General features: G+C 39.6%; 3 protein-coding genes and 1 pseudogene across 4 annotated transcripts in view; all 4 read left to right on the forward strand.

Annotated features, from left to right (window-relative positions):
* Usp1 (ubiquitin specific protease 1) overlaps positions 1–26,920 on the forward strand; it is a 473,693-nt gene that overhangs the window by 263,309 nt on the left and 183,464 nt on the right. The gene's annotated exons all lie outside the window — the stretch shown is intronic.
* The window catches only part of LOC135697177 (uncharacterized), a 511,087-nt gene that overhangs the window by 168,964 nt on the left and 315,203 nt on the right, over positions 1–26,920 (forward strand). The gene's annotated exons all lie outside the window — the stretch shown is intronic.
* The window catches only part of Rhp (rhophilin), a 189,368-nt gene that overhangs the window by 123,360 nt on the left and 39,088 nt on the right, over positions 1–26,920 (forward strand). The gene's annotated exons all lie outside the window — the stretch shown is intronic.
* LOC135697091 (heterogeneous nuclear ribonucleoprotein L-like) lies at positions 8,050–8,774 on the forward strand (annotated as a pseudogene).

Raw genomic sequence — 26,920 nt, forward strand, 5'->3', positions numbered from 1 at the left:
AGCACTTTTTTAATCACCGAGTTGCTGTTATTACCATGTAGTTGAATGTGGATGGGCCTGAGATTAGACTCATGATGTTCTGCTCAGTAAGCAAAAACGGTTGCTCCAAGGCCACCAAGCCCCTCATATCACATAATACCGTTGCTCAAATTTGTGTATCCATTCAAACCCGGAACCAACGACAACAACGAGTTTCGCAAAATACACGATACACAAGAGATTTTACCATAAATCTCTTTGATATGTAAGGACCTGGGACCGCGTTTTTCTACTCAGTAAGCAGGCCACTGTAACCGACGATCTTTCAAATCTGAAAACTAAAAACTACGAAAAAGTACTTAGGCCTTCATTAAGTTCCACTTTCACGCGACGTTCAATGACAGGGTTCTATTCAGGACTACATCTGAAAAATCCAAATCTGGCCAACGCCGACCCTAAACCTAAACCTGTTCTAATCCACCTGAAATGACTAACGAATGGAAGACTTTGACTACCCGGCCATGCAATAGTCTCATCCCGTGCCTTATGGCAACTTGATGATTCTATTGCGCTCATCTTCTTGCACCACCCAGGGGAGACTTGGTCCTGTACCCAATGCTTAACTTATCTCCATTCCACTCAGCTACTCGCAATTTCTTGTGATATAGTGGGCGGAATATTATTATATGAGACAATCCAATGCAGACGTCTTTCCAAATTTGGCAGATCGACAGGTAATCGGTGAGTTACCACGATAGTTGCTATTCAACAACTCGACAACGTCCCATCGTCAACGCCTGCTATGAGAATTTCCCATTGCAGACGCCAACGAAATGACGTCATCGAGCTATCGATCAACTACCCTGGTTATCGCCTGGTACCTTATAGCACGATGCTAGGAGGCGAACCGGAAGAATCGATGCGCTACCTCTCCCCCTCTTTAGTGTGATAACTTATTAGCTAGAGAAAGTTCTGAAGAGGGTAGATTGATAGTTCCGCTAGAGTACGGCAGTATGGTAATTGTATAGAAGTTTAAGCGAAGGGCCATTGATGCGACAGTACTAGTCAAACGCACACTCCTTTGCCTAGCTCATACATTAATAGATGAGGGGACGTGAAGTTTTGCTTCAAATCCACAGGCCGTTTCTAGCTGAATATGAACAACTGGGAAATTTTTTAGATTTGCACCGGGTATTTCAAAATGAAAATTCACTGGCCACCGTATATGCCATATCTTGTATTAGAATATTTGCGTTAGGAAGGCTTGTTTCGTTGTTGAAAAATAGTTGAAATGACGGCAGGATTGCCAGAAATTCTTATTTCTAACAAATCCGATTTGATTAAAATACCTCAGCCCACCTTATATCTGATGTACTAATACATTGTGGCAAGCCCTTGATTTGGCAACCCAGTGCACCCCATCCCATTACGATCTATTAATCTTCATACACACAAATTCATCTTAACGGCGCACGTGCATGATTTCAAACAATCCAGCAGACATCACGGTTCCATCTGCATGACTTTATCACTAATTGAGCTTAATGCGAGCGTGAGCCTCCACTCAACATCATGCAGATTGGAAACGATAAATCAGCTTCGTCAAACAGAAAAATTCACTACAAAACTAGGCAGCGGCAAAAACTGGATGGAGTTGATGTCGATGATCTGCCGGCAATCAAATGCAACGCCCCCCGTTTTTCGAATTCAAGTATGCCTATTTACACGAATTGCTCATCTTATACTTACTGACTTTGCGTGATCGTTTCAAACTTTATTGGGCTCGCGCGCCCGCCGCATGATAATGAGAAGAAAGTGCAATTTCTGGGGTGTGTTTGTGTGTTCAGGCTCGGGTACACTAAGCACGTGGCATGCGGTGCGCGGCGTTGTACCTAGTTGGTAGGTATGCTGTAATCGTTGAAGTAATGAAAATTTGTATTCGCTAACCGAACGTGAGTCCAAGTCCAAACCCAAGAGGGTGCGTTTCGGGTTTGGACATTTCTTTTTGCATGCGTTCAATGTTTGCGGAGTGTTACCAGAGGGAAATGAAACGTGGTTTATGATTTTTTTTTACGTGTGGGTTTATGCTATGCCTTAGTGTAGTGTACGATTTCAGTTCGATGACATTTGCTGTGTGAATTCAAATGAGCTTTGCGCATGGTCTTGTTCTACAATTTAGTACAGGTGATCGGTTGTCAAACTCTTATTTGGAATTATAAGCAATTAGCGAAGTATAAAAATATTGCAGCTTCAATTTCAGTAAAAGTTAATAAGTAGTCAAGTGTCTTTAAAAAAATTTGAACACCACGAAAAGATTCATCGATTTGCGAAGATTTGCGGAGGCATGAGGGATGCAACTAGACGAACGTGATTGGGAAAAAATTTCACGATAGTACCGGTAGAAGCATATTCGTGTGGCACGCAATCTGCCTTTTGTTAGCTTCACCTTTCTTCTGTAGTATAGAAAAAAGCCGGGACTTATAATGTTAATCCAATTTTTTGCAGTACAAGTACTCTATTTTGATGTCTGTGAAAGGGACGTTAGTATGTTGACTGCACTGCATAGTGGTTCAGGTTTTAAATCTAGCAGGGACATAATAATAATACTCTGGGATTGCTTCCATTGTTGAGCAAAGTTTCTTGACTTAGTTAGGACTATAATTTAATGAATAAAAATAGTTCATGTTTTTGCCAAAAAGATGGCGCAGCGATTTAACTTTTTTTTGCGCCAGCTAGAGGCTTATAAATTCGTTCAAATGAATACTTTTACCATTTTTCTTAGATCGGTTTTGGTCCTGCCAATCTTTTTCAGAATAATACTTTTATTTCTAAGTTCAAAACAGTAAATACCTCACATGAAATTTGAGAAAATGTCGTTATATTCTGAGTGATTTTCCTCAAAAAAAAATACACTGGGCAGCGTGAATTTCAAAAGCTTTAGAAATACGTCTTCTTATGTCGAAATAATGTATTCAGAATGACTTCCATGGATATCTGATGATCTTCCTGAACCTACTACATAACCAAATAATTCAATTCAACGCACGTTTCATTCATAAATATTCTTTTGTACGCACTTTCTAAACAAAGGTTAGCCGCGTTTTCAGACTCAGATTACTTAAGATCGAGAAAACCAAATCACATATATCCGGTAGAACCTTTTAAAGCGAATCGGTTATCTCAAATTTCACCACCTGCCCGGATAACTGCTATTCCAGCTTATGAATGCCGCAAAAACAAAAGAAGCAAAAACTAGACCAAAAAATTAAAGCTCACTCGTGAAACCAACAACCCAAAAACACAAAGCAGCAGCAGCAACCAAAATTCGATCCCCTGAGCTCGTCTTAGGCTCTTATGCTGCCAGTGGTTGAATTCATCATCTTTGCGCCGAAATTCAACCGGGTTGAATCAGTTCGAAAAAAACAACGGTGAAGTTCCCTCGACTCTTCCCCTGTCCTCTCATGCTTGAATGAAGTGCAGACGAGAGAAAACGAGAACCGTTAATCATCATTGAACAGAAATTGATATGGGTATTGTGATTTGCTGCGGTTGGATCCGAGCTTCTGGTATCTACGGACGACAACGACGACGACGACGACGCATCGGATCCAGATCCAGCGCAGGCAGAGCGCGCGTGCAGATTGATGGAGAATGAGCGATGCGAGGGGATTAAACAGGGTTCATCAGATACGCGCACGGGCAGTTCTTTTCACCGTGCCCGCCTGATGGGGTATTTAGGTTTTTTGATTCATGCTGAGTTCGTTCGACATGACGATGATGACTGTGCTGAAATCTGGACAAGGATGGCACGGGAACCGGGAAGGGAGGTAGAAGAGATTGTTTGTTTTGGCTTGATCTCTTTCAGCTGGAGCTCACCTCTTTTTTTTCGGGCTGATGGGCCATCTTAGCCCGAAGCCATCCGTCATTCAACGTGTCTAATGAAAAGAGTAGAACGCAGCAGCCAGTCAGTCAGTCAGTCAGTATAGTGAAAGATTGAATAGATTGCGCATTAGGCTCGTCGCCTTTTTCTCTCTGTTCGACCCGTTTCGCGTTTGGGGTTTGTTTTTTGTTCCCTCAGACGCATTGAAGTCTTCCGATGCAGCCAAGCCGGGAACTCCCCGTTTCAGTTTGACCTGATTAGTTGGAGTGATTTAAGACAGCAGCGTCGATGTTGTGATAAGAAAATCTAAAATTGAAAATCTACTGCACCGTTGGAAATCTATTTCATGTAACATGTTTTTTTGTTTTGCCAATCCGCCGCACCCCGGGAAGATCAATGGACCGGATAATAGAAAATCTCCCAACTCTACAAGACTCCACCGATCGTAACATAACAACAGGTATTGTACATACCAAAACACCAGCTGGAAGGCATACGTATGTGTGTGTGTGTGTTCGTTTGCCGTTGCGATAGCAACACCTTCTTCATTGAGGTTAGGTAGCAACAACATTCCAAGCAATGGGGTGGATCCGAACGTGGCAGTTCAAGCGTGAAATAGCATCCCATCTGCCACCGCCCAGTAGCGGCTGTGTGTGTGTTCAATCTCAATGGAGCCAATGCATGACCCAAGGGGTAAAACCGTCGCTGAGAAGAGATGGAAAAACGACCAGCCTCGGGATCTCTAACTGAGTTCGATCATCTATTGCACGTCCCCCAGCTTCCTGTACGCTGTTATTATGGGTCATTATTTTATTACAAGTAGACCTGTAGAATCGATCTTGTTGGACAATTTATTGAACTTGTGGAACGCTTACATCCAGATGGTTTCTGGCGAAGGAAGAGGTAAATCCATTCACTGGAAGGTGCGTAGATTAATGTTGTTTAATGTAGCATGTTATTTTCCTATAAATTGAGCTTAGCTGAATCTTTGCGCTATCAGATATATGTGTTGTTTAAATCAGGTTCATTCTAAAGAATATAATTATTTTCTGTATTCCTGATTAGGGTAGTGAGTCAGCACTATCTCATATGCGCAAAGGGTAGCAGTTTTTGGTCCCATCCATTTATATCACATGGGCCAATACTGGTAAATGCCGAAACTGGAGCAAATTTTAAGGTGATACTCCAAGGAAATCTTAGTGTGAAAGTTCAGTAGATCAAACACGGTGTGTAGGGAAAATGGATGTAATGTCGGCCTAAGTGCCCCTAATTTGGGCCCATACATAAATTCAGCAATCGACTAAATTTTCAATAGCGACCAAAAATATCCATTAGGACCGTCCCAATGACGCCTTCATCTAGATATAATTGATAAATAGCAGATTTTTAGCGATGGGCCCAATCTTAGATCCATAGGCCAACATTAGAGTCATTTCCCCTATATAAGTACAAATGTTGTTGCTTCCTCCAGGCCGTTCAAAGTGAGATTTTCGTAGAACTTTATCTTATAATGCAATGAAAGATCCCAGTGCTGAACTTGATCTTCTAACATTGATTTCAGGCATCTTAAAAATAAAATATAATTCACTTAATTAAAGAAGAATTCAATGCAACTTATTAGCCCACATTGCGTTTGATGTGTCATTTAGCACATTTAGCGAGGTCTAATTCCCATTGGAAAACCTGAATCAGAGAAAGGTTGTTTGCAAAAGTCATCAGCTTAATATTTTACTGGAGTTGTAATTTTCACATAACTTGTATTTGTCGCACAACAATTTGATAAAGGAGCACATCTACGGAATGACCCCTATCTGGATTATCCCGATCACGTCCATACTCTGATTTTGTGAACGCATGAGGGTTTTATATGTCTACCATATGTTATACTACATTTCTATTTACAATTCGTTTATTTTAAAAGAAGCTCTGTAGAATATTCCAAACCGATTATGGAAGGGATTACAGGATCCGCGAAAAAGGTACTGTAGTCCATAATTTAGACTTGAAGAGTGCTTTAAAACCTCAATAAAACTTACAATGTTACTTGGGAATGCTGAACAAAATTGCAGATAATTCTAATGTGAATTGCTTGGGAATTCTAAATAGAATTATGGAAGTGATTTTTTAGAAAAAAATATTTACTATTAGAAGACAATCTAAGGATGAGTTTGATGATTGTTTGGATTGATCTGCAGACAATTTCTGGACCGTTATAATTAAATTATCAAGGAACTTCCAGAGATAATGTCAAACTTAAGAGTTCACAAATAGACTCTGTGAAAGGAAATTAAAATTATTCTAAAGGAAATGCTTTAGAATATTCCAATAAACTCTTGCAAAGAGTTTGGCGTAAATGTCCAAGGTAGCTCAAACATAGACAAATTTTGAAGTTTTCGAACGCAGAACCAAATTTGATCCAAGGAAAAATGCTGCTGTCTTAGTAATGACCCATTTTGCCTTCCCTTCGACTTTCAATTTTATGATTAATTTTAATGTATATCGCACAATCGGGAATTTTTTTCAAAAATTCCGGGAAAAAAACGATAGATTGTTAATCAGGATTCACTGGTCACCATGCAACACAATTGTAAACATAAGTAAAATTTTAAATATTCTAGCATAAACACGAGTATGGAAGAACAAGGTTAATAGAATCCCAAGGGGCGTACCTCAGTGTGCCGCAGCTGTGCCGACAGTGCCGAGAACTGACTTTTGTTTGCTTGTCAATAATGCCTTGTTTGGCAACCCGGTATTTTAACAGCGCTTGTTATTGTTTAAGGGCCTCTTAGGCCTATTACCAAGCCAGAGGCGGCGGGTTCGATTCCCGGTAAAGTCGAGGGAATCTTTCGGGTTGGTAATTTTCTCGATTTCCCTGGGCATAGAGTATCATTGTGCTTGCCACACAATATACAAATTCATGCATTGGTATTGGCATCGAAAGCTCTCAATTAATAACTGTGGAAGTGCATTTAGAACACTAACTTGAGAGCACGCAATAAGCTAATATGCGCTAAGCAATAAGCTTGAAATGCGAAAAAGAAGAAGAAGAAGAAGAAGCTGTTATTGTTTTGTGTTTCGAAACCTAAGATGACCCGGTTGTAGGAAGGACATTTCCGTTCCGAGGTACGGACATTGCGGGTGGAGTTTCTCCTACACAGAAAAAAATTATGAATTTTAAATATCGCGTAAAATCTCCATTCGTTTAAGTTTGAGCTATACATGGCATAAACAGCGAAATCGTTTACAAGATTGCATACAATATTGCTAATTTATGCTATATTGCGCTTAAATTTACACGAAATGTCGCGTAAATTTATGCCAAATCTAGCGTTAATTTTATGTGCGCTATATCTCGCAGACATTTACATGAATTTTTCGAACGGTGTAGTACGAGTCTACGTTGAGTGAGGAAAAGTTCCAGGATTTTCAACAGCAGTGTCGCGACATTTTCTCAACCCTTCTCTCCTCTTTGCTTGCCTGTGTGTTCTAGTAAACAAAGTTCAATTTCAATGATCATGGCGTTTAACGGAAACGGTGCCGGTAGTGGCCAGGACGGGCCGCACAACAAGCGCCTCTGTACCGACAACAACAACAACATCAACGTAACAGCAACCCGGCCCAACCATATCCTGCTGTTCACCATCATTAATCCAGTCTATCCTATTACAGTGGACGTTCTACACACCATCTGCTCAACCAATGGACAAGTGTAACGTATGAAGATATTCAAGAAGAATGGAGTCCAAGCTATGGTTGAGTTTGACAGATTGAATCCGCCACCAGAGCCCACGATGCATTGAACGACTGTGTCATCTACTCCGGTTGCTGCACACAGAAGATCGACTATGCCAAGTCAGAAAAACTCAATGTTTACGAAAACTGCACGGACTCCATTGGAAGCAACCGTCTCCAAGGCTGCCTGCAACAGACGAGCCTCGTTGCTACACGATCCTACCATCTTCGGCAGAAGACCCACCCCGTACAACGACCGTCAATTATTAGTCAACCATGGTCCTTAACCAGCTCTTCTGAGACCCGGTGGAAGAAACGGATTTGCACCGAATGTTTCACCGCCCGAGTTTCATCCGTCCGGAAAAATCTAAACCAACACCGGCCGGAACACACGTCGGACTGATAAAGGAAACACCGCTGACCCGAAACGGACCAGCCAACTTCATTCAACCAGTACAATGATGATGGTCTACGGGCTCAATAACAACACAACCATAACCGAGAAGCTGTTCAATTTGTTCTGCCTGTACGGAAATATTGTCAGGATAAAGTTCCTGACGACCAAAGAGCATCCAGCACTTGAACAACATTCCAATCGGAAATGATGGTAGCAAAATTCAGATTGCATTTTCCAAGCAGAACCGCTTGTCAGAGTCCACCAACCCCTACACCCTGCCGGCAAACTCTATCAGCTTCAAGAACTACATCGCTTCCTTTCCCGAGCAACAACGCCTCCAAGAACAATCGCTTCCTTTCCCGAGCAAAATTCTCCACTTCTTCAATATCCCACCCGGTATGTCCGAGGATCTGCTGCTAACTGCATTCACCACCAATGACTGCCACCCGTCGCAAGTGCGAATGTTCCCGCTGAAATCGGAACGATCCTCCTCCGGATTGGTGTTCCCGAGCGTAGTCCTCGCAGTGAACGCCATCATGAAGTGCAACCACAGCACGAAGGCACAAAAATCCACTACAGTCTGTTATTTGAAATTAGCATCTTCAACTATGTAAATCGTTGACTTCACGTAGAAGTAATACTAAAACATATAGTCAAAGTACAAAAATCCCGTTAATTATGAAGCTGTGCTTCTCCTCGCCCAAGACGATGAACCGGCACCTGGTGACCCAAAGTCGGCAGCGGCCGCGACAGCCTCCGGCGTGGCACCAGCGTCCGGTGGTGTGACGCCCATTTCGGTGACGGGCGACTGTCTCAAATCCGAACACGATGAACCAATGTAAAATAAAGTCCATGTCCTTTGAAGGCAAGCGAAAGCAACGACGAGACTTGTTGGAGAATCACGGTCGTGCTTTGAAAAAAATTGATTATATTGTGGCAACATCAATGATAAATTTTGACACGTGCACACTGCGCAGGCGCAGAAAAAGTTTAGTGGTGCCAGTAACTTAAAGATTAGAAAATTTTTAACTATGGTTGCCAAACAGTGCCAATGACTGTGCCCAGGTGTGCCCAAGCTTATTTTTGGCACACTGTGTGGAGTGACCAACCTCTTGTAGAATCCACAAATTGTCGCTACAGATTTGTCTAAATAAAATCAGCCATCTGTGAATTCTACCAATCTTGTTCTGAAATGGGAGTCATTATTATTATTTAGCTTTATTTAGGTTGCTTTCAGCCTTAGGCTGGTTCGCCTCCAGAAATGGGAGTCATTCCAGCTCAAGTGTTAGCTGGATCAACACCTACGGGACATTCCACTGCACCATCCTAGAATGGTTAGAAGTGGCTCTGAACTCGTTAAGGGTGCCATTTTGATGCTACAAAAATCGCCAAAAATGCATTTTTTTCACTTCGGTTGAACCACAAAAAAACACCCTAAACGTATTCTAATCCCGTTATTGTCATTATCAACACCTACGAGACATTCCACTGCACCATCCTAGAATGGTTAGAAGTGGTTCTGAACTCGTTAAGGGTGCCATTTTGTTGCTACAAAAATCGCCAAAAATGCATTTTTTTTCACGTCGGTTGAACCACAAAAAAACACCCTAAACGCATTCTGATCCCGTTATTGTCATTATCAACACCTACGGGACATTCCACTGCACCATCCTAGAATGGTTAGAAGTGGTTCTGAACTCGTTAAGGGTGCCATTTTGTTGCTACAAAAATCGCCAAAAATGCATTTTTTTTTCACGTCGGCTGAACCACAAAAAAACACCCTAAACGTATTCTAATCCCGTTATTGTCATTATCAACACCTACGGGACATTCCACTGCACCATCCTAGAATGGTTAGAAGTGGTTCTGAACTCGTTAAGGGTGCCATTTTGATGCTACAAAAATCGCCAAAAATGCATTTTTTCACTTCGGTTGTACCACAAAAAACACCCTAAACGTATTCTAATCCCGTTATTGTCATTATCTACATCTAGGGGACATTCCACTGCACCATCCTAGAATGGTTAGAAGTGGCTCTGAACTCGTTAAGGGTGCCATTTTGTTGCTACAAAAATCGCCAAAAATGCATTTTTTTTCACTTCGATTGAACCACAAAAAAAAACACCCTAAACGCATTCTGATCCCGTTATTGTCATTATCTACATCTAGTGTATACAAAGTTGTGTTAAATGTAATCGAATTCAAACAAACTTTCCCAAAATGCTTATTTTGATATTCTAAGAAAACGCCTTTTTGGATTTTGTTCTAAAGTGCTTGGTTTCCTCTGGACTACAATCCTGGATTTTCTAGATTGTTAGATATTATATCGTTGACTAGAGATCAACCAAACCGCAACCAAGCAAGACCTGCAATTTCTAAAGTGTTTCGATATCCGATGTATTTTGAATATTTGTTCGAACTTTAGAACCTTGATGCCTCAGAGTCATGGCTGAAATATTGAATTTACGTCTGGCATATAAAGGATTTTTTTCAACTTCTCACTGTTACACTTTCTGAAGTGTCTAGTTTAGTTGAACAGTTTTCTTAGACAGAAAGATGCTCAATCCTGGATCTTGAATTTGAATTGTTCAAATTAACGAAATTATTATTTTATATTTCTCAAGCATTTCATTAGGATCATTCCATAATATCTTCAGAGTTATTTTTAGGTTACCTTCAAAACATTCTTGAAATTCACTGTGAATTTAGCTTTGTATTATCAACAATTCTTTCGAGTAGTGGCATCAATTTATCTTCATAATTATCTTAAAATTCCTCATGAATCTCTTGGGATGGCATTAAGATTTTGATTCATCTTAGAATTCCATGAGAAATTTCCTCAGAATTCCCTAAAAAATCGTCTAAATTTGTTTTTGTTTTTTAAAGTTTATTAAGGAGATTTTTAGCCACTAGCTAGTTCATTTCCAACGTCTCAAATTGCCTTTAAAAGTATCTCTTGGAATTTTCTTGAAACTTTCCATAGAATTTCCTTGGAAGTTTCTTCAGAATGCCATAGAGCACTAATCAAAATTTCTTCGCAAATATGCTCAACATTTTCATGTGAATTACCTTCATAGGTACCCATCCGGAAATTCCCACAAAACTCATAGATTTTTTGACGTAGGATTACGTCTTTCGGCAACATATTTCAAAAAACCAAAATCAACCGCGTTACGAAAAGTGGTCAGGTTTCGCACATTTATTACTCTGTCAATAGCGGATAAATTTAAATTCTAAACAAGCCAATCGATTGGAAATGTTTCTACGAATCTGCTAAAATGAACACTTTATCAATTTTCAATAGGTCACTACTGAAAATTACACAAATGTCCAACTGTTGCAATGGTGATCAAAATTATCACCGATTGCCTGCCAAAAGTGCTTTCCCTAACACAGATTTCAAAATCGAATTCCATCCGGTCTCGCCAAACGGTCGGTCGTCATCAGCAGCAGCAGCAGCAGTAGTGCTTTCGGCTCGTAGTGGTGTACATTTTTCTCCAGTACACAACGAAAACCTCGCCACAAGCAGCTAACTATCAAGGCTTCCCTCAACAGCCCTCGATTTACCGAGGAAGGAGAAAGAAGCTGCACCGCTACTGATCGAATTCAGAAGCTCATCGTGAGCCGTTGTGGGTCATGTATGCCAAACGCGTCACCCTCGTTCCAAACAACACACAGCTCCCCAGCCTCATCCGTGTTGAACACCCTAATAGCTCAGCATTACATAACCATCACGATAAAACGATTTTTTTTTTCAGAATCACCATAAATTATTGTTGTTTAAGAGTTGATTTTTATTGAACGTTCGATCGCCTTGCTGCCAGGCACATCACTCCAAAGTTTTTTGATAATATACCCAGCAACCAAACGTTTGTGGTCAAATGAGTAACTGTATTAAAATTCTCGCAATGATCGAATACCTCATGAAAAAGCAAAAAAAAATATTGAATTTATATAATTGATCGCAAATATCTAGCAAATGGTAAATTTTAGCAAGAAATTCCTCCAATTAATTTACGCTTTTTTTTATCTATTGAATAAAACAAAAAATCCGTGCATTTTGTGCACGAAAATGCGGAATTTTGTCATCGGTGTTTCCGTGATGGGAAAAAGTGGTTTCCCTAACACAGTCGCCGAATATTGATACCGAGCACGTAATCCTACGTGAAATCTAGAGTCGTGTCGTGGATACAACCTCTTACTTTTTTGGTTCTACTTAGAATAATCTTGATGATTCATTGATTGATTCATTAACATTTAATAGATTTTCGAATTAAGATAATTATTGGTGGTAGTGTGAGGATTGTAACCATATCATCAATAAGTTCGTTGTAGGGTTAATCCAGATCGAAATCTCCTTCGATTTCTCCCTGAATTTTCTTCAGATTAGAATTATATTTTATAGTCCCGTTAATAGTCTCTTCTAAACTACCTTGATGTTCACCTTTAGTTCTTTGTACAATTTTTTTGAAAAACTACTCAACATTAACTGGAAATTCTAGTCAGATTCATTTAGAATTCGCCTAAAGAATTATCCCTAGAATTTACCGATAATTCTCTTCAAAATTTATTTGGAATTATCATCAAAATTCTTCTTTTCTTCAAAGAAATAAATTATAAAATGTTGTCTGATTCTTAGAGTATATTGCTCACCCGGGAAAGACCGGAAAAAACCGGGAATTTAATTTGATTAATTCAGTAAATTAAAACAAATTTCATAACATTTGTATTGGCATTTGTCACAACTTATAACGAAATTGGTCACTACTTTCAAACCATATTTTCCAATCATATGTTAAAACGTTTAAACAAAGTTTCCCCCATCTTACAAACAGAAGGTTCATATTTTTTAACTAAATCTTCAAGATTTCAAGAGAAACATTGAACAACTCTTAACGGAATTTATCTCATTTTTCCTCCAATTTTAGAAAAAAAATTACATAGCCTTAGTAAGCACCGATAATAATTTTCAAATAAATTGATCATGTCATTATACCATTAAATTGACCATAGCTCGTAATGAGATTGATAAAAAAAAATCCAAAATTGATCACAGTTTGGATTGTAATGCCGGACTTTTCAAAAAATGATCGCTATTGTAAAATAAATTGGTCGTAACTTTGAATGAAATTGATCACATTGTGACCCAGCTTACTTCGAAATTAATCACAATCCAAATAAAGATTGTACTCGAAAAAATGCAACACTTTCTTTTTATTGCACGGGTAAAAATTTATGAAATTTTGAGTAAAACTAGTTTAGAGTGTAATGTTTACATCTTGTCACAATCGGTCAAGTGGTTATCGAGATGACTTCCAAGCAAGAAGTGCTTCGACAAAAAATTATGGGGCGGTCGTGGAAAATCCAGGCCAGTCCCACAGGTGGATCGCGAAACAGTTTGGAATCGACAATTTGACCGTGTCATAGAATGCGGAAGAAAAGCGAAGACGACCGACCACGTGAACGCAAGGAAGGTGAGGGATTACTTCAATGATGATGATGGTCCCACCTTTTATTTACCTCAATACTTCTTGTCAATTTTCTTGATGACATTGTCAATGTGAGTGTTGAACTTAAGGTTGTCATCAATAATCACGCCAAGATATTTAATCTCCCGAACGCGATCAGTAGTTTCTTCATCAATTACAACAGAGACGTTCTCATTCAATCGATTCCGCGAAATTACCATAAATTTAGTTTTACTTATAATCAATCTCAATTACTTATACTTCAACCATCTACTTAGAGAAGGCAAATCTTCATTCAAGTGTGAAACGGCATCATCTGAATCCTTAACTGCAATGAATAACACATCTGCAAAAAGATTAATATCACAAAATCGTAAAGCACGTCGCAAGTCATAAATAACATAATAAATAACAGGAGCCCTAATACACTTCCCTGGGGCACTCCAAGGTTATTCCCCACGGGACTGGAAATAGAATCATTCAAGCGCAATCCAAACTTTTCGATTCGGGACTTGCCAAAAACCGAACCGATAAACAGAACATGGTGGCCAAAATCTAGCGCTAGGAAGCTGTACCGCGAGTGGTTGTGGCAGCCGAAATACATCGTAATGGACGACGAGACGTTCCGGAGAAGTTCCGAAAGAAGAAGGTCGACAAATTTGCCAAGCAGTACTTAGTGTGGCAGGCGATCTGTGGGTGCGGCAAATTCAGCAAGCCGTACATAACGACCGGCACCATCAACGCCCAAATATATAAAGAAGAATGCCTCCAGAAGCGCCTACTCTCCTTCCTCTGGTCCCACGAAGGTGACACTCTGTTTTTTGTTTTTTTTTTATTTTCCGTAATTTCTGCATTGAAGATAATATTTGAGACCTCTCAAAAAGTTTAAACACTTGACTAAATAAAAGTTGTTGTTTTACGGTTTTTGATAATTTTTCCAAAAATATTGAGCAAGGAAATTTTTTGTTCCTGACGAATGTGAGCGTCTATAGCGGAATATCTGTACAAGGAAAGAGATGAGGTTATAGTAATTCGCATTTAATTCCACTACCTGAATTGCTTATCATTGACAGAAGCGCGAATTTCGTCTGCAATGCACAGTGGTCCAGAAATGAAAATTAGGAGGAAATAAATGTGAAGACCCATAAATTTCTACTTTTTCACCAGGCACTATGTGAAGTTGTTGTTTATAAAAAGGCCTTCATTTTGATGAAAGTTTCAAACAGGGTGGTCCAAAAAATGACGAAATAAGATAAATTAACTTTCCTATTTTTGATAATAGCATGTTGGACCTTCCACAAAGTTGAAGATAGCATAATTTTAAGCAGCTTTGCTGAGAAAATTTTAAGGCTTATGTTTTTTTATATAGAATAAATGATGGCTTCGGCAATAACTTATTCTATTATCGTCAGGGGGGTAAATTTAGGTGGAAAGTAGAAATTCGGTGAAATGGCTTTCGATGAAATTACTCAGCCTCCTGCACAAACTCTCACATCTGATCAAATGAGTAAAGCATGTGATAAAAAATAAATAAATCATTATTTTCTGATAAAATTGCAACTTTGTAATGTTTTAGGGGCAACTATTTTTGAACAGCATACAAATATTGAAAGAAATTAATAAACAATACTTTGGCAAAAAAACAAAATTTAGTTCGTAATCGTAGCAAGTAGCATTTAAAAGTGTTACTTATTACCCCTTATTTCCCTAATTCTCGATTTCATCAGGAAATCCGCATTTTCTGCACTGCAAATGCATTTCATTCTTCTACAATGTGTCTACAATTCGCAGTCAATATTTAAATGCTAATGACCACATTCATAATAAGCAAAACACACAGAAAGCGAGCAGCACCACTGCCATAAACAAAGGAGAAAGGAACAAAAACAAAAAAATTGCTTCTATTATGCATAAACATCAACCAACCTAGCTGTGAACAATGACAGAGATCATGCTGGAGTTCAACGGTGCTTCAGCATTGAACTTCAGTGGCTTTCCTGTCGAATGACATTGACCCTAACATCTGTCGGATGACGAACGAAACATGTCCAACATGATTTACCTCAAGAATTTGGGTCACAAAATTTCCAATTAAAATAGTTCTCATCGCTGCTGCCCTGACATAATTCAGTAACGGTCAAATATCGACGGACACCCCCCGCTGAGCAGCGGGATTTATCATTTCCCTGAGCAATCAATAATCATTAACCGCGTGCAGGAATCGCTTGCGGGATGTGCGGTAAGCTCCTGCACAAGAACAGTATATTTGAATAAAGTTATAAATTTTACTTATCCCGTGTGTGCGCGCGCGTGAACGGGTGAAACGGGTTGCATAAACCTTCCACCAGCCGATTGGGTGTTTTTCTCGGAACGGTTTTCGTCGAGTTCGGTTGCGTTCAGCTAGCTTCCAAGTTGAGTGATTGGCATCAGAATGGCGGTGCTGTTGCAGGCATCTCTCTCTCTCACACACACTCTTTTTCTCGGGCTTCGGTGAATACTAATTAATCGATAAATTTTCGAGAAAAGAATTTGAATGCTCACCGTGAGTTTAACAGTTACACCTCTACCGGGGATTTCTCGCTTATATGGCTATTGTTGGTTGGTACGGTTCGGTCAGGTGGGAAGAGGTCAGAAAGTGGTGATTGTGGTCCACGCGAAGCTCTGACCGGACTGGAAGGTGGCATAATTAATTCACATTCCATGTCACTTGGTTCGTTCGGATCAGGCCGTGCCTTTGGTAGGATTGGGCTGTGTTGGGATGTTGAACACATGATCAAAACAGAGTTCAAATGTGGCAGATCAGCAATTAACATTTAAAATATTTATGGAGTTCTATATCCACTTATGGTGCGATTTGAGTCTTCTTACAAATAAATTTGATGTATCCCACGATGAGATTTGACTAAAATCAGATTCTGGTCGCTTTCCCGGGGCCTCCGCAACATATCCAGGTTTTGTCCAATATGACCGTTATTAAAGTCTCATGCGGCACATCAGTTTGATGAGTTTTGGGCTAATTCAGACTTTGATAACTTCCTCAGAGCCACCCAGAACATGTTCAATACGGTCCTGAATCTCGCTATGTCTTCTATTGATCGTACTATTGAATTCTCATGTAATTTTAAGGGTTTTTTTTTCCTCTGTTCGGGACCTAACACCACTGCGACCAGCAATTTCATCTATTGTAGTTATCCCGTGTTCTTAGGTTAGTGCATGTCGTATTACTCCATCACTATTTAGAAATGATGAAGTATTCGGTTTTGATACAGTTGTCATTCGTGCCTTCATCGCAAGGAATCGATTCTAATTGAAAGGTTCCGCTATTTATACCCTTCGGAGTGTTGGAACACCCTCCAAAGGCGCGCCCCTTTGTCAGTCAAAATTGGATTCCTTAGCAACAAAATTAAGGAATGACACCGATATTGACCATGCATCAGTGGCTTAACCACTTTAAACTAGAGAACAGCGAATAAAAAATTTGGAATCACGTAGCTGAAAAATAACTACCTAGGGGAAATGGGTGTAATGTCGGCCTAAATGCCCCTAAAAATATCCATTACTACCGTCCCTATGACGCGTTCATCTAGATAAAGTTTCTTGTTGAATGCGTAGCAATATTTCTGATCGATTGGTGATAAAACGATTGAAATTCGTCCAAGGGCAGTTGAGATATTAACGTTCAAAATCTTTCTTAATTTCGTTACATGTTCCATTTTTGGTTTTCACGACGTGTACCCGCATATAGAAATCACAGACTTAGCCCTACGTCGAAAAAGTAACAAGGACCACGATGTGTTCCTTTGATTACTGAAATATCCTGTTCCTCAAGTTTGAAGTAGTCAGGACTAGGAATCGGTGGTAGATTTTACATCCCGTAACGTACCACGAAAAGGTGATCTACCCACGTTACGGTGCATTTATGATTTTAAGGGTTATGATTCAAGATTATTTTGACCACTTCATGTTGTCTGGTACTGATATTTATGCTCTTGATGACACGAAGTGATCATGAGTTCCAGTAGCGCAGCCAGGGCGGGGTTTTGTAAATTTGAAGTGCTTTGATAACCGGTAAACTACCGAAATAAGGAAAAGGAAATAACGCGTTTACCTGCAGATTTTGAGACCGGCAGTTGATCTGAGTCCTTATGGAAAGCATATCCCTTACTATTTAACTTTTTGATTCACCAATTCTTTTGCACTTTCACTTCTGTTCTGATTAGCTTGCCGTTTTATAAAGTATTAATTAAATTAGGTTAATCATTTTGTAAATGATTAGTACCGAAAATACCGGTGTATTTTGAAATGTCAGTACCGGTAAAGCTGGTACCGATACTACCGGTTTTTACAACCCTAGTCAACAGAAACTTTCCGAGCAAGTGAGCAGGTCCACGCCAACTGACGAATCGATTTTAATTTTCTCTCTCCGAGTTCCACGAAACTTCGCATAATTGTTCACTAAGGGCAATGAACTAAGTTTCTGCCTAATTTTTCAAAATGGGGAATTCGATATTTTTCAATAAATCATAGCACGCAAACGGCTCATCTAATCAAAATGATGTCTGAGACAAAGTTAGAGGAAACTGAATTGCCTTTTTAGGAAACCCCTGAAACTGTTTAAAACTTCTATAACAAAAAACTGTTTAAAACTTCTATAACAAAAAAGTACAATTTTAAGATTTTCAAGCTTATGTTTATTTGAAAGTTTATTAGAAATACTACTTTCAAAACTATATCAAAATAATATGAATATTTTATTATGTTATTTATTTATTTATTATTTTTTATTTTTTTATTTATTTATTTATTTTTTATTTATTAATTAATTTATTTATAAATTCATTCATTTATGGTTTTTTTTTTACCTTCATACTTACTTACTTACATACTTACTTACTTATTTATTTATTTATTTATTTATTTATTTATTTATTTATTTATTTATGTATTAATTAATTTATTTATTTTATTTGTTTATTTATTTATTTATTTTTATTTTTATTTTATTTGGTTGTTAATTGTTTATTTGTTTTTTTTTATTTATTTATTTATTTATTTATTTGTTTATGTATTTATTTTTATTATATTTTTTATTTGTCGTCAATCATGTTTTTATTGGAAAGTTGAGCGCTATCACAAGTTAATAGTTTATTCTGCTATCAAAGCATAATTTACTATTCTTAAGATATTTTCGTATCAATGAATTCAAGAGCTAATTTTGATCTGATTGCAGAATAATTTATTAACACTCCGAACACGATTTAGCGATGGATTTTAAATCTATTGACACCGAATAAATTTTCAAAGTCTGTAGTTTCAAGTGGCGCGAATAGATTTGAGAATCGTTAATAAATGGCTGAGCTATGATTTTTCAAACATTTGTTTGAAAACAAAGTTTGCCGTTACACATTTTACCATATAATTTTTGATACAATTTTTAATATTTTACCAATATACTTTATCTGATATCAACCAAACTAATAGTAATTGTTGATGTTCTGTTCTCCAATTTTACTGCTCAAACTTGCTATTGATTTGAAATTCTCGTCTACACAGCGACTCACAAAGAGCTACTGATTCCGATCAATAGCGGTGCGTCTTCTTCCTCCTTCTATGGATGCTCATGTGGGCTCTGCAGCTCGCTGCTTGCAGGCAGCCTTTCGTTGTGTACTGGAGAATAATGTTCAACGCCACGTGCCGAAAGCACTGCTGCTGCTACTGATGCCGACGACCGGACACCACTGGTGATTGGAACTGAAGCTGATCAACGGTTGAGGCTAGCCTTGATATCTAACCGCTTGGGGGAACCTTTAGTTGCCTACTAGAGAACACCACCACTCACCACACGGTAATTGAATAAACACTGTTCGGTGAGACCGGATGGAATTCAACTTTGAAATCTGTGTTAGGGAAATCGCTTTTCGCAGGCAATCGTTATCAATAGTGATATTTTGAAAAATTAAAAAGTCTTAACAGATGCGTAGGAATATTTCTGATCGATTGGTGATAAAATTATTGGAATTGGTCCAGGGGCAGCTGAGTTATTAATGTTCAAAATCTTTCATAATGTTGTTAAATGTTCCATTTTCGGTTTTCACAAAGTTTACCCCCATATAGAAATCACAGACGTAGTCCTACGTCAAAAAAAACTCCCAGATGATGTCTACAGGAGGAAAGCCAGAAGCACTTCTGAGAAATTAGGAATAGACTTCCAGGAAATCTTCCGGTGGAAGTCAGAAGAACCTTCCAGAGTAATATTTTGTTGAAGTGTTCGACTGTGAGTTTCTGCAATATTTAGTTTCGGCTTGGCAGTCTGGCAATCACTAATCAGAACAAATTAATTCATAATAATTTGTCCCTACGTTTCGGCTCTGATTAGAGCCTTCTTCAGGGGAACAACAAATCCAACATTTTTCCCTGAGGATGGTTCTAAATCAGAGCCGTTCTGATGAGTGATTGCCAGACTGCCAAGTCAAAACTAAATCTTCCAGAGAAAGTAAAAAAAACATCCCAGTAAAACTGGAACTAGCTTCCATGGAAGATGCAAGAACGTTGCGGGGAAAATTGCAAACCTTACCTTACCAATCAGGCTAAAACCTTGATGTCCTCCGCTGTCCGAAGAAGTCGTCTCCACTCTACTCGATCCATGGCCACACTTCGCCAGCCTCGTAGTTTGCGAAGGGTCCGCAGGCGCCTTCTACTTGGTCGATCCACCTTGCCCGCAGTGCGCCTTTTCTTCTTGTTCCTGTTGGGTCGCTTTCGAGAACCATTTTCACTGGGTCGTCGTGCGGCATTCTTACGACGTACCCAGCCCACCATAGTCGCCCAATTTTTGCATTGTGGACGATGGATGGTTCTCCCAGCAGCTGGTGCAATTCATGGTTCATTCGCATCCTCCACGCTCCGCCATCCATCTGCACTCCACCGTAGGTCCTCCACGAGCATAGTCCAAGTCTCGTGGCCGTAGAGGACCACCGGTCTAATCAGCGTCTTGTAGATAGTCAACTTGGTGCGGCGGCAAATTTTATTCGACCGGAGCGTCCTCCGGAGTCCAAAGTAGGCACGATTCCCTGCCATAATGCGTCTTTGAATTTCTCTGCTGGTATCATTTTCGGCGGTCACCAGTGAGCCCAAATGGGGCATTTTTTAGCTTAGTCGGTAAAGGCGCAGCTACAAAGCAAGACCATGCTGGAGGTGGCTGTGGCTAACTGAAATACTAGAAAGCTTTTTATCTCTTGGAGTTAACTCATTCTTTAAAAGATGAGCAGTTTTTTTTTTGGCAGATAGAAGCTATTGAACACTCAAATTTAAAGTGCTCGAAAGATCTGTCGACTTTTTGTCCATTTCAACGTTTTGTTCAGTCTAATTTTGGCCCCTGTAAATATCCTATGATTTGTCCTTTGAGCAGTTGCACGTCAAATGACGAATCGGAAAAACGCGTCACAATTATGGAGCAGCTCAAAGTAATTATGGATCAGTCAGTCTAGCGTGTTAATCAAATGGAAGTGATCCATAATTGTGGGGTCAGTGTACATGAAACTTTGGATAATTGGCTACATATTATTGGCAATGGAGATTTTTTTTCTAAAATTCAGCCATTGTTTTAGACCTTGTAAAATTTTCAAAATGACATCAAAAAAGTTGCAGCAAGGAAACGGCACTTCTGAGCGAAATAACGTCTGAGTTGTAGAGTTGTATAATCAATATTTTCGTGTTTTTTTTTAGATTTTGGAATAAAAGTCGTTGAAAACCGGGAAAAATTTCTAGGTTTGAAATGGTAAAACCTTGAAAATGTCGAGAATGCCAAAATGAAGCTCAAAAATTGATTTTAGATTTGTGCAACTTTTGTTCGGAGTGCCGCCCAGTGTGAGATGCAACAGTTCGCTTTCGAACAGAGTTTCCTAAAAATTGAGAAAGGTGGTGTCTGATCAATTCTTCAGATGGCACGGAAATGCTCTGCTTCAATGCACCAACAAAGATGAAGCGTGATGAACGACTCAAAATGAATGGTAGATTGTAGATTCCTTCGACACGTTTGAAACTGACAACAAAAGAACGAAACAGGCGAGAATCTGAGAGAATATGAAATAAATCATCTACCTACCAACTGGAATGAAGTGAGTGAGTTATGTTTGACTGAGTGATAGAATCGGTTGAAACAATTAAAGCATTTTTGGTATTAGGCTTGAATGTTTTTTTTTTTTTAATTCGATTCCGATGCCCTTTTAACAACAATAGTTTTGTTTAAATCTAGAAAGTAAATTGATAGTTCTATCCACAAAATGCACATTCACCTGCCATAAACGAACAAATTCGAATTTGAAACATTATTGGCCTGCGTGGGTCGTGCGAACACGTCGATGTGAATTGCAATGGTAAAGTTTTCGAAGAAATCGCTCCAGCTACAATGTCGAAGTCAAAGATTTATTTCTATTTTACAATTATATATTGGTATGAGTACCAAAAACTCTAAAGAATTCAAAATTTGCTTGAACTAACCCACGTAAGATATTTGGACAATTTTAACTGAATTTGAACTTTCTATATTATTACTGCTACATTCACTACCAACTCCAAACCTTTCAATTACACCAAATTTATCCACTGAGATCAGCGAAAACAGCAACATTTAACCCACTTTCCCACAAGCATCAAAAGCAAAGAGGAATTTGCCTTTGGCCACTCACTTTTCTTGTCCGATCTGGGTCCACTAGCGGCGAAGTGCTTGATTATGTCTGCATACATATTTTCAGGTGGCGACACCCAAAGTCAACATCTCTCAATTGAAGAAACATAAGCCACTTTATTGTCATCTGGAGCTTTGGTGTACTTTTCCTTCTCGCGAGACCCGAATTGCAGCTGATTTGCATTTTAATATGCTTATTGTTTGGTGCTGTTTTCCATTTCATTTCAACTTGAGGCGAAAAAAAAAAAACGACGACCATGGGAGGACAACCGGTACTGGTCTTGTAATGGATGTTTATTTAATTTGGAGACGGACGGTGACGAGCACGGTAGAGAAGCAATAATCGTAATCCGCCGTCGTCGTCACCTAGCGTTAGACTGGTTTAAATGTGTGAAAAGAAAAAGTTTTATTGGGTTAACCTCATTGAGACACAGTCATATATGTCGACTTGAGTATTTTTCCAAGAAAATGTCGAAATTTGGGGATTGAGGTCCGCCTTTATCCGTTGTGAAAGGTTTTTCGTTTTCATTCCGAATGCAGACCAGTCTACTCCCAGAGTTCCGGAGCATCCATGCTAGGTCATCAATGGAGCTGAAGTATGTAAAAGAGGAAAAAGTGTGCTAATAGGGTCGTCCGACATCTTGCCTCTTGTCTGCTGGAAACAAGAGTCCGGCTTCCTTTTTCCGCCTAACAAGAAAGAAAGTGTAGGTACCCAGATACATCTAACAGAAGTGCTACAATCATTCCTTTCTTTGAGCAAAAACTCAATGTGCATCCCATGAAATTGATTCATGAGCCCATATACCGTTTTGTTCACCGTCGTCATCCTCCTCATCACGATGATCATGTGGTTTCACCACAACGCCCAGCTCGATGCGAGAAACTCTAAACTCAAAGCGATCTCCAGTGTGACGGCGACGGAAGGAGAAGAGGACTTGTGGCCGACCGACGGGATTTGCCTACTTTTTCGTCCAATCGCTCGACAGACAATAGCAAACGATATTTACCTACACACAAGTTTGCCGGTTGGATGGATGGGCGATTACCGCTCAAATGGGACGAACATTGAAAACATTGAGCATTGAGCTAGCGCACCAACCGAGGTATGTTATTTGTGGAGAGCATTTAGCACTTTTACTGATTGATGAACGATCTGGGAAAAATGGAAAGTGTGTAACCATATGTAGGTAGGTACACCGGGTACTCGTATGAAAGCAAATTCAGGTTGCCCGGAAGGTCGATTCGTGACCGAAGTGGGAGAAGAAAGTGAGATTTGCTCGTTTCTTTGAAGAGAGAGGTACTCAAGTTGGATGATAATTTTTAAAAATTGTTTGAAATAACTGTGATAGATCTTAGCGCCACGTACCGGTGACGTTCTCACTTATCTTTATACAAGTTTCTGGTGGAAGTTGGACGTCTGTTTTTTGTGATTAAACCGAGATATCGAGCTCAATTTGATTCTAATGGAGCAGTGTTTCCATCTACCGGTTGAATTTGTAATCATTCACGAGCCATATTCCACCTTTATCGAACATCCGGAATCGATATTTCGGTATATCTTCCTTTTATTTGTTGTAAAAAAGCATTCAACCGTAAATTTATTTTTATGGTCTTTTAACACTCCGAATACGATGCCTCCGAAAAACGTGTAACGACAAGTTTGCAATGGCACAACTTAGCCATTTTCTAATTAATTTCAAAAATTGTGGTACCCTTAGAATTCCTAGGGTTTGTAGGTGATTTTGATTTTACAAAGATTGAAAATAGAGTCGTCTACTTTTTTAAAAGCGGAAAGAGTTGTTACACGTTTTTTTGGAAGGTGTGTTTGTAGGGTTTTGCAAGTGGCGCAAGATCTGTAATTTAGATTAATGGGCGCAAATGTTCACAATTAGCCAGAATACAGTCATGGTTCCTATATATGGATCCTGGAGACAACGGAACGGTCCTCGAAAAATCCGGAACATCTGTAAAAGTGGTCAATCCATGAACCTGATCCTAGAGCTCTGCGGTTTTTTTTTGAAAACATTAGGAACTGTGATATAAAAAAAAAATGGGGTTGTGACAAAAACATGTACCTGGATGGCCATGGGAAAGTGGTCAATCCATGAAACTAATCCTAGAGCTCCGCGTTTTTTAAAAAACACTAAGAACTTAGATGATAGAATGAATTTGGTTTCTGTTTCGTGAATTTTCCACTTTCACGGATGTTCCGGATCTTTTGGAGGGCAGTCCCATGGCCATCCGGACCATGTTTATGTCACGACCCTAAATCCTATCTTAAATCGCAGTTCCAAGTGTTTTGAAAAAAAACACGGTTTTTTAACAGTTTCGTGGATGATCCACTTTTACGGATGATCCAGATCTTCTGGAGGACGGTCCAATGGCCATCCAGGTTAATGTTGATGTCTCGACTCTAAATTCTTCCATATATCACAGTTCGAAGTATTTTCGACAAAACTATGGAGCTCTAGAAACAGTATCAAGGATGGACCACTTTTACGGATCTTCCGTAGGATTGTCCCATGGCCATTCGGGTCCATGTTTATGTCAAGACTCCAAATTCATGCTAATATCACAGTTCCACGGTTTTTTCGTTCTTGGATCACTTTTATGGCTTGCTTGCTTGCAATCGGGCTAAGGCCTTGTTGTCCTCTGCTGTCCGAAGAAGTCGTCTCCACTCTACTCGATCCATGGCCAGACTTCGCCAGCCTCGTAGTCTGCGAAGGGTCCGCAGGTCACCTTCTACTTGGTCGATCCACCTTGCCCGCTGCGCGCCTCTTCTTCTAGTTCCTGTTGGGGCGCTTTCGAGAACAATCTTCATTGGGTCGCGTACGACATTCTTACGACGTGCCCAGCTCACCGTAGTCGCCCAATTTTAGCAATGTGGATGATGGATGGTTCTCCCAACAGCTGGAACAATTCGTGGTTCATTCGCCCCCTTCACGTTCCGTCAACTATCTGCACACCACTGTAGATGGTACGCAACACCTTCCATTCAAAAACACCAAGGGCGCGTTTGTCCTCCACGAGCATAGTCATGGTCTCGTGGCTGTAGAGGACCACCGGTCAAATCAGCGTCAATGCGTTTTTGAATTTCTCTGATGGTATCATTTTTGGCGGTCATCAGTGAGCTCAAATACAAGAACTCATCGACCACCTCGAACCTCTGTAGGCGGCGCTCAGCATTGTGATCGCGTGGTAGTTGCAGCAATCCAACTTGTCGCCCTTTTTGTAGATTGGGCATACGACACCTTCCATCCACTCCTCCGGTAATATCTCCTCCTCAAAAATCTTGGCAATTACCCAGTGCAGCGCTCTAGCCAGTGCTTCACCACCGTATTTTAATAGCTCACTTGGTAGTTGATCTACACCAGTTGCTTTGTTGTTCTTCAGCCGACCGATCTCCTTCCCAACTTCTTGAAGATCAGGGGCCGGTAGCCTGTCGTCTTCTGCGCGTGCTCCAAGGTCTGTTGCCGTGCCACCTTCGTTTTCTGCTACATCACCGTTGAGGTGCTCTTCATAGTAATGCTTCCATCTCTCAATTTTATGGAGTGACCATTTTACGGATGTAGTTGATCTTCCGGACGACGGTGCCATGGTTCTCTAGGTAAATGTTTATGTCATGACCCCAAATTCTTTCTTATATCGCAGTTCCACATGCTTTCGAAAAACCATAGAACTCTAGGATCAGTTTCGATGTTCTAGATCTTGCGGAGGACGATCCCTCGCCTTCTAGTACATGTTTATGTCACGACCGCATAGATTTTTTACCGAGATTGGCACCACCGAGCAGGCTCGGAATTTATTTTTACTGAGATCTTACCAAAATTTATGTTTGTTAGCCGAGCTCTCGGCAAAATGCCCATCTCGGCAAGAAAATCTAAAATCTAATATGACAGTTCCAAGTGTTTTCGAAAAACAAACGTTTCTCTAGGATCAGTTCCATACATTGACCACTTTTACGGATTTTTCGGATCTTCCGGAGGACGGTCCGATGGCCATCTGCGTTCATGACCCAAATTCATTCTTATATCACAGATTCTAATGGTTAAAAAAACGTGGAGCTCAGTTTCATGGATTGTCCACTTTTACGGATGTTCCGGATTTTTCGAGGACCGTTCCGTTGTCTCCAGGATTTTGAATTTTGAACATTTGTGCCCATTAATATAAATTACAGATCTTGCGCTACTTGCAAAACCCTACAAACACACCTTCCAAAAAAAACGTGTAACAACTCTTTCCGCTTTTTAAAAAAGTAGACGACTCTATTTTCAATCTTTTTAAAATCAAAATCATCTACAAACCCTAGGAATTCTAAATGTACCACAATTTTTGAAATTCATTAAGAAATGGCTAAGTTATGCCATTGCAAACTTGCCGTTACACGTTTTTCGGAGGCTTCGTAGTCGGCGTAAAGTTTTTTACCCACCGTATTCGGAGTGTTAATGGTCGTAAAAGAAGTTGGAGTGTGTATATGAATACGTTCTGTAACTATTCAAGATTTGTCTTAGCAATCATTTTGATTTTTCTAGACGCTCATGGGCCTATCAGCCACAATTTTAATATAGTCCCGAGCAATTTTAACATTTGAAAATTGCAATGAATTGGTCAAAGTACTTGTTAGTTGAGAGTTTTCTAAACTTTTATCATTTTTACATTACTAGGGTGCGGCACTACTTCGTCATACTGAAATTAATTTCCCTTCAGCACCCCCCCTTAAATAGGTTATTTGACATCCCCGTAGTTTTTATCACAAGTCGTAATTTAACTTGTGAGCAAAG

This window comes from Ochlerotatus camptorhynchus, unplaced genomic scaffold (assembly GCF_037179485.1).
Source record: "Ochlerotatus camptorhynchus isolate MF236.1 unplaced genomic scaffold, CSIRO-AGI_Acam_v1.1 ptg000067l, whole genome shotgun sequence".
Lineage (NCBI taxonomy): Eukaryota > Metazoa > Arthropoda > Insecta > Diptera > Culicidae > Ochlerotatus > Ochlerotatus camptorhynchus.